General features: G+C 45.8%; 1 protein-coding gene across 2 annotated transcripts in view; it reads left to right on the top strand.

The window, feature by feature from the left end:
- Window positions 1-7: 7 nt before the first annotated feature.
- The window catches only part of LOC108446690, an 18437-nt gene continuing 8269 nt past the window's right edge, over window positions 8-10175 (top strand). The window contains exons 1-2 of one of the 2 annotated variants that reach the window (XM_017734021.1): window positions 8-2177; window positions 3389-3463. The gene's annotated coding sequence lies outside the window, so the exon portion shown is untranslated. The remainder of the gene's footprint in view (window positions 2178-3388; window positions 3464-10175) is intronic. The other variant, XM_017734014.1, reaches the window with a different exon arrangement.

Consider the following 10175-nt stretch of genomic DNA (forward strand, 5'->3'; position numbering starts at 1 on the left):
GGCTCATGTTCATTTTGCAAAGTCAGATGCAAACAATGTTTGCTGGATTCCTTTCCTAGAAAAATGTAGACATTTAATAGAAATCTACCTCTGAGGATGGTAAGTTTGGTATGGTTTTAGATCTGGGAGGAACAAAACAGGTTCTAGAGAAGCTGTGATTGTCGCAGCCTTGGAAGTGTTCAAGGCCAGGTTGGATGGGGCTTGGAGCAAAGTGGTCTAGTGGAATATGTCCTGAGTGTGGTGAGAGTTGGAACAAGATGAGCTTTAAGGTCCCTTCCAACCCAACACATCCTGTGAGTCCATGAAAAGAAACTTTTGGTTTTCGTGAAGTGTTGCCTTGGCAAGGGGAGGTCGCAATTACCTCACGTAGTTTGAAATGCCCTGAGCAGAACCCAGCTGTGCTTTATCACAGGTGCTGAGGGATTTTCACTTGTATTTTATGGGGGATTTTCACAGGGCAGTGCAAGAGCAGCTGAATGTGTTTGACAGGCAAAGAGGACCAGTGTGGCAGCAGCTTCATTCAACAGAGCTTTTGGCAGCAGCTTAATTTAACAGAGCTTTTCCTTCTGTGATCCTGTATAACCTGAGGCACTCTGGGGCTCTTGAACCCGGCAGCTGGGCAAGTTAATCATTATAAAAAGTGATAAATTAACCTGCTCCACTCTCCATAGCATGGGTATGATGAGCATTAGGTGGTTTGGGGAGCATTGCCAAGACGGGAGCTTGTTTTTTGCCAAGGAGAAGGGAGAAAATATTGCTTAGAGTAAATAAAGCAGCTCTGCTTCCCCAGCAGGAGGAAAAGAAGCAATTAAAGATATGAGTGCTGCATGGAATCATTTGCATGAGGATACATCTTGTCTGCTATGCAGGATAGTTCCCAATAAACCATGCTTCTCCTGACCTTTATTTTTGGATTTCTACCACATAGTACAAGAGTCAAGATTAAAAATCCCAAAATGCTTTGTGGGCAGGGAATGAAAAGTGGGGAGGCACTTTTTTGTTTTCTTCAGCCTGCCTCTTTCTTTTGTTCCCTTCAGAGATCTCACTTCATTTCTGCTGGTTTTTGGAGCACATGTGCTTAGCTCTTCCCAGATCCCCTGGGCTTGTTTTAGCTCTGGGTGTCATGGACACTCTAAATTGTGAGGTTTTTTCCCTCCATCTACCTCTGCTTCTTCAAGTGGTTTACCTTCCTTTACCTGTTGGAGTGATGGATTTTTCTCACCTTTTATTACTTAGTGCTTTTTCTGTATTTCCTTCATTCTCTAAAACCAGCTTTTCCCTTGCCCTGTGGCTGTTAGATGCCAGTTATGGGAGCATTAATTCTTTTTCTACTGCTTGTCTGAGCTTTCACAAGGAGCTGAGAGCTCTCTTGGGTTAAACTTGACTCACTTCATCACCTTTCTTGCTGCTGCCTATGTCCTTGGACACTTAAGGAAATAAAATCTCGGTGTGGAGATTATAGTTGTGAAATTATGGGTCTTTTTGAGAGATAAGAATGCTGTTCTCAATCTTTTCAAGGATAAACTGACCACCTTGTTTTGGGGACAAGCGGGCTCAGATCAGCACAGAGGTGCCTGTTGCAGGTACTGAGGTTTGGAGGGCTGGCAGCAGCTTCTTGGGCTGTGTTTGTGTGGTGCTGTAAGGTTTGTGTTGGGTCCCTGGAGCAGTGGGAACAGCCCCCCTGTGAGATGCACATCAGGAAATAGGTGTACAAAGGGCCTGAAATGTGACCAGCTCTGGCATAGTTTCCATAGGACAAAATACTTTTACTGGGATTTTGGACAATTTGAGGCTCCTCCTCGTATCCTTTGCCTGATGAACATTCCCCCTTTGCAAGAGAGTGGGGAATCCTGAGCTCACACCATGAAAGTCCCTGATAAATTTTTTTTTTTTTTTCTATTTTTCAATGTTTTCATCCCAGCAGGAGTCAGAGAATATATGTGACCTGCCTGTCTTTGACTTTGTGACAGGAACGATGCCATGGGGAAGCTGGAGCATCACGGCTGTCCTTAATTTTCCTTGCACAACTGAGGATGATTTAAAAACCGAGGCACAGCCAAGACCTTTCCTCCTCCTGTGCTCATCAAGCAATCACTGCCTCATCACACCTCGGCTTCGAACACCTCATTTGCATCTGGCTGACCTTGACTCTCCTCCGTGGATGGGAAGATGAAGAGGTGGGAGTGTAGAGGCCCTGTAGAGGCCTGGGGTCGGGATTTTATGGGTGAGTTGTGAAATAGTGGCTGGTGCAGGCTGGTCCTGTAGAAACATCGAGAGCTGTGCCAGGGAGGATGAGAGTAAATGGATTAAACACGAGATAAAAAGGGGGAGGGCACCTGGTTAGCTATCACTGACAGAAATGTGGAAAGAAAATACATGTAAAAGATATGTCAGAGATGGTCATTAACTGCACGGCAGGTTCAGGGCTTTTTTAATAATTGGCCATGTAGTGAATACTAGAAATGATTTAAAAAGCTCTTAAGTGACCGAGGGCTTTTTGTGAATGGTTGGGGGAAACAAAGGAATACTGATTCTGGCAGAATTTTTATTCTAATTTAAGCATGACCCTTTTTCTGAGATAACAGTGGCTTTGAGTAAACGGAAATCTCTTTCCATTAGCTCTGGCAGGAGCTGGATAAAGCTCTCATTCAGGTAAACTTTAGTCCAACATATGTCTGTAGAGTAATAAATTTAATGGGAGCCATCAGCCTGATGTATGAGTAAGGATGGTGCTTAGGGCAAGAAGGAAGAGTAAATTAGGAGTGGAAAATGATGAATTATAGTGGGGAAATTATAATTTATGCCAGTTTAGTGGAAATATTTAACTAAGCTAAGATAGAAGTCTACCTACATTGAAAGCTAAGCTTTATAACAGAATTCTACTAGAGCAAATCTAGTAGTCCTAGGCTCCAGACAGACCTTTAGATACAAGTTTACCTCTGGTTTGAGAAAGCTCAGGGCTTGAGCAGGAATTTATGGCTTTAGTCTTGACCCTTGGGCTGTAAATGTTCCTGTAAAATTAATGCCAAAGTTACAGCTTCCACAAATTTCTAAGAGCTCCAATGGAGAAAGGTCCATCTGGACTTTGGGGACAGTTTCTCAGAGCAGAACATTTCAAGTGCTATTAAACTGCATTCAAACTCCCTTTTATTGGGGAGTAAATTTCACACCCCGGTCTATCAGCCTGACATGTTCTTCGAGAAGGGACAAATTTTACAAGCCACTTTAAAAATAATTCCACTGACAGCTTTGCAGCGCTGAGAACGTTAAAACACTGAAATGGCTTTTCACCCTGCAGTAGCCACTAAGTAATTATGATTGCAGGGAGACTAATGAAACCAGCTGTTAACAATCTAATGAGAATTTAAACCAGTCCTCTGCTCCACAGGCATCTCCCTTTTCTGTCCCTGATTACCCTGCACCCAGTGCTTTCCAGACAAGTTTAGTGTTGCTTGATGTTCAGGTAAGAGCTGCCTTATTTTGTAGAAGTGGTGATGCACTTCTCTGAGGTGGTGCTGCCATGCTGGGGTCACATCACAAAGTCCAATTTCTGCAGGAGCTGGGAATCATGGAGAGGTCTGATAGCACAGCATGGGGAAACTGGAGTGGAGGGATTCTGGTTTAGTGTTTCCCTCAGTGGCAGACAGCATTAGTTATCAATAAATCTTTAGTTCAAAGATAAGATGTTTTGCCTCAAATCCTAGGTTGCTTTCAATGCAGCTTTCCCTGGCAGTTAATACATTGTTTTTCTGTTGCTTTGAATAGGCTGTCATTCCAGATGACCTTTAAAGGTCCCTTCCAACCCAAACTATTCTATAATTCTTTTGCTGCATAATGAATAGTAACATGTATTTTACCCTCATTATGCACAATATTACACAATGTCTGGCCTTTTGGGGTTCTTTCTTCTCCAGGTCCTCGTGACTACGCTCACTCCTATACACTCTTAATTATTTCTGTTGCTTATCAGTGAACATTTTCAGTTCTGCCACCCATGTTTTGAGTAGGTTTTCTGTGGCTCACTGCACCAGACATCAGGTCAGTCCAAAGAAGAGCATTAGGAAGTATCCAGCTGTATTTTCTCTTCCTCCCTCTGCTGTTTTGAGCTCTCTGGCTTTCTGAGCTCCCTCACATGTGTTGATCCTTTTCTGTATAACTAGAGGGATATCAGCATTAAATCCCGTCTCAGCTCTGAGGTCTGGCTTTTGAAGAGCCCCAGTCATCTCCTAATCATCTCATCCTGGCCTTGATGGAAATATTAGGCCTTCATGGATCATTGTTCGACTTTGTGCATTCTGGCACTGCTTTTCAATGAAAGTTTTTGAGTCTTTGAAAGGTTTCCTGGTGTGGGAATGACAATCCTCAATCCTAGCTTGGTGGGGGTTGCAGATGCCTGAGTTGTGAAACCTCCTGAAAAACATTGTTCTTTTTTCCTTGACTTTTCCTGGATCGTTTTCATCAACAGATTACGAGGTTTTGGGATGTCTTTTCAAAGGGAATTTTAATGAATCTCCTGTCTGGTATTTCAAAGGGGAACAGTGGTTTGGTTTCTTTTCACCAGCACTTGCTTACAATCCAATTAGCTAACTGCCTTTAATTAACCATAATATATTCCAGGAGAGCAGAATAACAGCGGAACAAAATCAAGCAGTGACAACTCTGTGACTGAACCTGGACTTCCCCTTTCCCAGGTGCAGCCCCGTAACCCTTTGCTGTCCCCTTTGAGCTCTGCCATGCAGTGCTTTGAATTCCTGGGGAAGGAAAAGCTTCCAATCCCTCAGCTCCAGGTTCACACGTGTACAGTCACCTGTAAATCCAGAGGCCAGTGGGTATTTCTGCCTGTGGTTCGTGTGCCTGGGCTTTGCACACAGGAGCTTTGATTTTGAAAGTTTGGCCAGCCTGGCTTCTCAGGGAGGGATCTCTGTGGCTTGAGGGTCCTTGGGCTCTCTCCTCTGTAGGAGGGACTTGTATCTGTTCTTTCCTCACCTCCTTATCTGCAGATTTCTTGGCAGAGGCTTTTGCAGACAGGACAGCAGGGCAGGGATGCAAAATAGTTATGTCCAGTGTCTGGCTTTAGGTCATTGATTCATCCCTCAGCTGCTGGGCCTTAAAATTCTTTAAACTCCCCAGCTGATCTCCTGTTACCAGTCTGGGACTGAGAAAACACTGAGCTTCTGGGCCTTTCTTGTGTTGGCAGAACAAACCATTGCACTTCTAAACTGCACATCATCACTAACCCGAGGCTTTGCCCCACTCATTACAAACATGAGGGGATGGTTGCTTATACTGCTCATCTCTGTCCCTGGAAGAGAGGCATTCAAAGAATGGGGTGCCCCATAGGATTCTGGTTGTGAGCTTTCCTCAAAAATGTGGTTAGATGAGGTGTGTAGGACTCATTTCTTCAGAAGGGCAGGAGAAACCACTGAAGGCTCCCCCTGAAGGGCCTCCTTACCCAGCAGTCTGACACAGATTTGCTTCTGAAGAGCTTTATAATTTGTCCTTATTATGTTCTATATGTGATTTAATGAAAGGCTCTTTCTCTACTGTAATTGAGCTCTTAATCTCATCTGAAAAGCAGAGCACAATCCACTCAGAAATGGTGTTTGAGTAACAGCCTGTTTGTGTTTCCTCTGCCATGATGTTGCTCACAGAGCTGCTCGCTCTTTATTTAAGAGCAGAAAATAAACAGATTTCTTTGAGTCAAAAATACATCAGTGATGCCACACAGAGGAGGTTTGAATAGAAACCTGTCTCACTGCCCAACTGAGCAACCAAGATCTTCCCTGGTTCTGCAAAGAATATGAAGAAGTGAGTGTTCCTTACTGAGCACCTGAGGGTTCGTGCAGGTGATGCTCAGCAAATGGCACATGGAGATGGCAGCTGTCAGCTAAACAATTGGCTCTGGGTGGGTGAGAGTTGGCAGGAGATAAGAGTGGAAAGTCAAAACAACAGGATGCTGAAAAAATTGTAAGAGGAATAATGACTTCAGTGAAAATCCCTCCATCTTAGACCTCCAAAAAGCTTTTTTACAAAAATCCACAAAAATGTCCTGCTTTGATCAGTCTGATCTTCCTAAATAGCATTTTACAATCAGAATTAGGAGTCGAGAGGCACTAAAGAAGGCTTAGCACAGGGTTTTTCATTGTGACCTTAGTACATATTTTTTACTGTGCTGTAGTTTGGGGGGGGGGGGGGTAAAGTCCCAGTTGCAGCCTGGGGAGACCCTGCTGACCTAAACATTCCCCAAACCTACTGTGGGACTGACCAAGCACCAGAATCTGTAGGGGACTGTGTAAAATACTTCACTCTAGAAAACACTTGAAGCTTGATGGTGATCCACAGTTCCCAGTTCAGACCACAGGCAATGCCAGTAGTGACCAGTTTGCTGCCTGCTCTGTGCAGAACTGGTGGTTGTGAGTGGGAGAGCTGTGGGAGGAACAGGCTGATGGCTTTTTGGGGCACACAGAACTTTCCATCTCTACTGATTTGTCCACACTAGAGAGTGGATTTTCCTAGAGAAATACCTGGAGAGTGGGGAGGATGAAGAGAAAATCATTCCCTGCCAGTGGATGCTGTGTTTGTTGCAAACACGTGAGTAGCATCTTGTACAAGTCCTAGCTGTCAATCCACAGGGATTCCAGGCTGGGATCAGCTCAGCTCCATAGCTGGGGACAGGTGGGTTCAATCACATCCAGAGACTGGATGAGGAATGTGTCACGTTTTGTCTTGCCATGCACAGCAGATATCCTAATTTAAAGTGGCGCTGTCTTCCCAAATTCCTCTTCTTCCTCTGCCTCCTTCCATGTGAGAAGACCCATCCATTTTGATCCTGTCCCTTCCACCCTTCCCTGCAAAGATCTCCATTACTGGAGTAATTGGCGCTATTGGATCAGCCTTTGATGTGATGAGCAGTGGATTTTTGTAGTCAACATGCCAATTTAAAGTGCCACAAATAAAAGATCAATTCCTTCTTTCCTGGAGGAGAAATTAAGGAAAATTCTTTTCATGTTAAGGACTGAGTGTACAAAGCTAAAGAGGTAGAAGATGGGAATGAGATTGACAAGTTTACTCCTCACAGGAGACAATTTAGCAAATTAGAGAGAATATGCTTTCACCTTTGAAGCAGTCAGGTACCAAAATGATGCCACTTGGAGTAGGCAGGGCTGGGATGGGAACGGCTCCCACAGATTTTGACAGATCTGCTCACATAAGAGCCCATTCTCTGGTGCCAGCCCTGGAAGCAGGGCCTGGAGACAGGGCTGGTCAAGGACAATCTCTCTGCCTGATTTTATGGCATGTTTGACAGAGATTTCCATTCTCTTTGCATCCCTGAGCATGGTGTCCTGGATGAGACCATCCTGCCACACCCTTACTGCCTGTGTGGTGGCACTGAGGTGGCTTTGCAAGAGGCACCCGGGTCTGCGAGGGCCCTGTGCCCTTTCAGCCAGAGCTGTGACAGGTTAGAGGGAATGAATCTAGCGAGTTATTCAGCAGCATCAAAAGCCCTGGGAAAAATAATTAGTGCTGTGGCCACGTAATGTTACACATAAGGTGAAATCAGAGGGTTTCATGCTTTTTGGCAGAGGATCAGGTCCTGCTGCAGAAACTTCCATCTGGAGTGTGGCAGCCCAAGGCGTCAGGGAGAGGGACGAGGTCCCACCTGGCACAGCTTCCTGTCCAAAATCAGCCCAAAACACATTCCCTCCTAATGCAAATGACTTCTTTTTGGTGCTTTCTGCCAGAAACAGGGCAAAAGTTAGGAGGGGGAACACCAGCCCTGAAATGCTGAGGAAGAAGAGCTCTGTTCCACAGGGATGCTGTGGAGGGGGCTGGAGGCAGTGGGTGCCACCCGGCGCGTCCCTTCTGCAACTGCTAACGTGCTCCCGATTATATTTAATTAATTAGCAGCAGGGGGGGAATCTGGAATCAGAGTTGTGCCGCTGGAGTAACAGGAAACAAGATGTTCTCTTGGCGCTGGAGCTGCTCTCAGGTACTCGCGGCTGCGCTCGCCAAGGTAACGGGGCAGTGACTCAGAGGAGCAGGAGCAGCTGGCAGCGCCGTGCCGGCTCAACACTCGGATTTGCTGCTCCCAAGCATGGACCTCACATCCCTGCAGCACCTTTCCAGCCAGGAATGGTGTGGAAGAGGGTGGTGAGCCCCCGGGGATGTGATGAGGTGAATTTTCCGCACCAGCCGTTTCTCACTGTGTTATTTCCTCCCCTTGTGAGGTGACGTGCTGGGATCCCTTTCAGTGGGGTTTGTTATTAACTAAACATTAAGGGTTTTTTCTCCTTTTTGGCCTTGATTTTGTGACTAGGCAAGAGTGTGTTTTATCGAAAAAATGTGGTCAGTCCTGTCACTTTCTCAGGAGATGCTCAGATACCTGAAGTTAAGCAGGTTGGTATTTCCCAGGTACCTTCAGCTGTAATTACAATGTTGAATACTTTTTTCCTTTTCAGTCTCATGGGAATGATCTATTATTTGATTTCTGATATGTCCTTAGTTTGATTAATTCCTGCTAGTCCCCTTCATGTCCCTTTGAATACTAAAAAGAGGCTAATGCTAAATACTTGAGAGAATGCAAAAAAGATTTGGGAATATTTAAAAGCCATTGTGTATTGCTACCCTCCCTCAGTTAACGTTCCTTCCTTTTTTGGGGTGATCTTCCCTTCTCCTCTCCCCCCTTTTTTTCTTTTTTTTTTTGCTAACTGTGCTGCTGCTATCTCACTGGCAAACTCACAAAGGAACCCCAAGAAATCAGCCTGCCAAGCAGATAAGGAAACAGATGTTGTAGAGCACAAATGTTTAATAAATACAGAGAGCTTGGAAAAAAGGATATGGAAAATGGTGGGAGGCTGGTTAGGTGAAAATGAAGGAGATTTGGAATGGGATTACAAAGAGGAAACCCTTTTCTGAAGAGAAAAGGTCTCTAAAAAATATCTTAATTAATTCAGGGCAGTAATAGAGAAGCAATAAGGACTTGCATTAGGTAAATTGGAAGCCCTTACAGTCAGTGGACTCTCTGTACAACTCCCTGCAAAGCTGTGCCTGGTGCATTTAGGCTCTGATTTTCTCATTGTTTTCTGGCCTCTGTCACATGAGGAATAACAGGGAAAAGCTCCAGTCCAGGAAAGCATTTAACAAACTGTGGTAGGTCAGACTTGCAGGGTCTAGCTGGCTGCTGATCCTTGTGGTGGCTTTGCTCCCATGTCTGAGTAATTAAGCTTCTTTCTGGCCTGTTAGGAAAGAGACATTCTTTAATTAAAATGCAGTTAACTCCAGCCTCATTAGCCCGGATCGTATTTCGCTGTTCCCTGGATGGCAGGCAGAGATGGGACTTGTACTTGTTTCATTACAAATGCAAAATGCCACCGGGTGGTCGCTCTCGGGTACAGACAGTGCCTCGTGCTCCAGCGTTTGTCCTCATGGAATGCAAAACCACTCCCCACATCCATCCTAATGACTCCATCGGCCACCCTGCCACCCCAGATGGGGCTGGGTACGAGGGGCAGGGTCTCTCTGTCCACCCTTTGCCCTGGCAGTGCTGATCCCTCGTGGTGATGCCCTGCCCTTCTCCCGGCAGTGTGGAAGGGATGCAGAGCTGGTCTCAGTGAAGCACAGGGCTTGAGGGTTCCTGTGGCATTTCATTGTGTTGATAAAAATTAATGAACCGTGTAGCTCTTGTCTCTCAGTTGCTGAACTGTGGCTGCTTTCTGAAAATGGTGAAGGATGTGGAGCTGCTGGAGCCTGTCCAGAGGAGGCCATGAAGATACTCCCAGGGCTGGAGCAGCTCTGCTCTGGAAACAGGCTGAGAGAGCTGGGACTGTTCAGCTTGGAGAAGAGAATGCTCCAGGGAGACCTTTGGGCTCCTTCCAATGCCTAAAGCTGCTCCAGGAGAGCTGGAGAGGAAGTTTGGTCAAGGGTCTGGAGTGACAGGACAAGTGGCAATGGCTTCATGCTGACAGTGGGCAGGTTTAGATGGGGTATTGGGAAGAAATTCTTCCCTGTGTGGGTGAGGAGGCCCTGGCACAGGCTGCCCAGAGCAGCTGTGGCTGCCCCATCCCTGGAGGTGTTCCAGGCCATTTTGGACAGGGCTTGGAGCAACCTGGGACAGTGGAAGGCAGGGGGGGGGAATGAAGTGGTCATTCAGTTCCTTACTAACCCAAAACATTCTA

This window comes from Corvus brachyrhynchos, unplaced genomic scaffold (assembly GCF_000691975.1).
Source record: "Corvus brachyrhynchos isolate BGI_N302 unplaced genomic scaffold, ASM69197v1 scaffold10, whole genome shotgun sequence".
NCBI lineage: Eukaryota > Metazoa > Chordata > Aves > Passeriformes > Corvidae > Corvus > Corvus brachyrhynchos.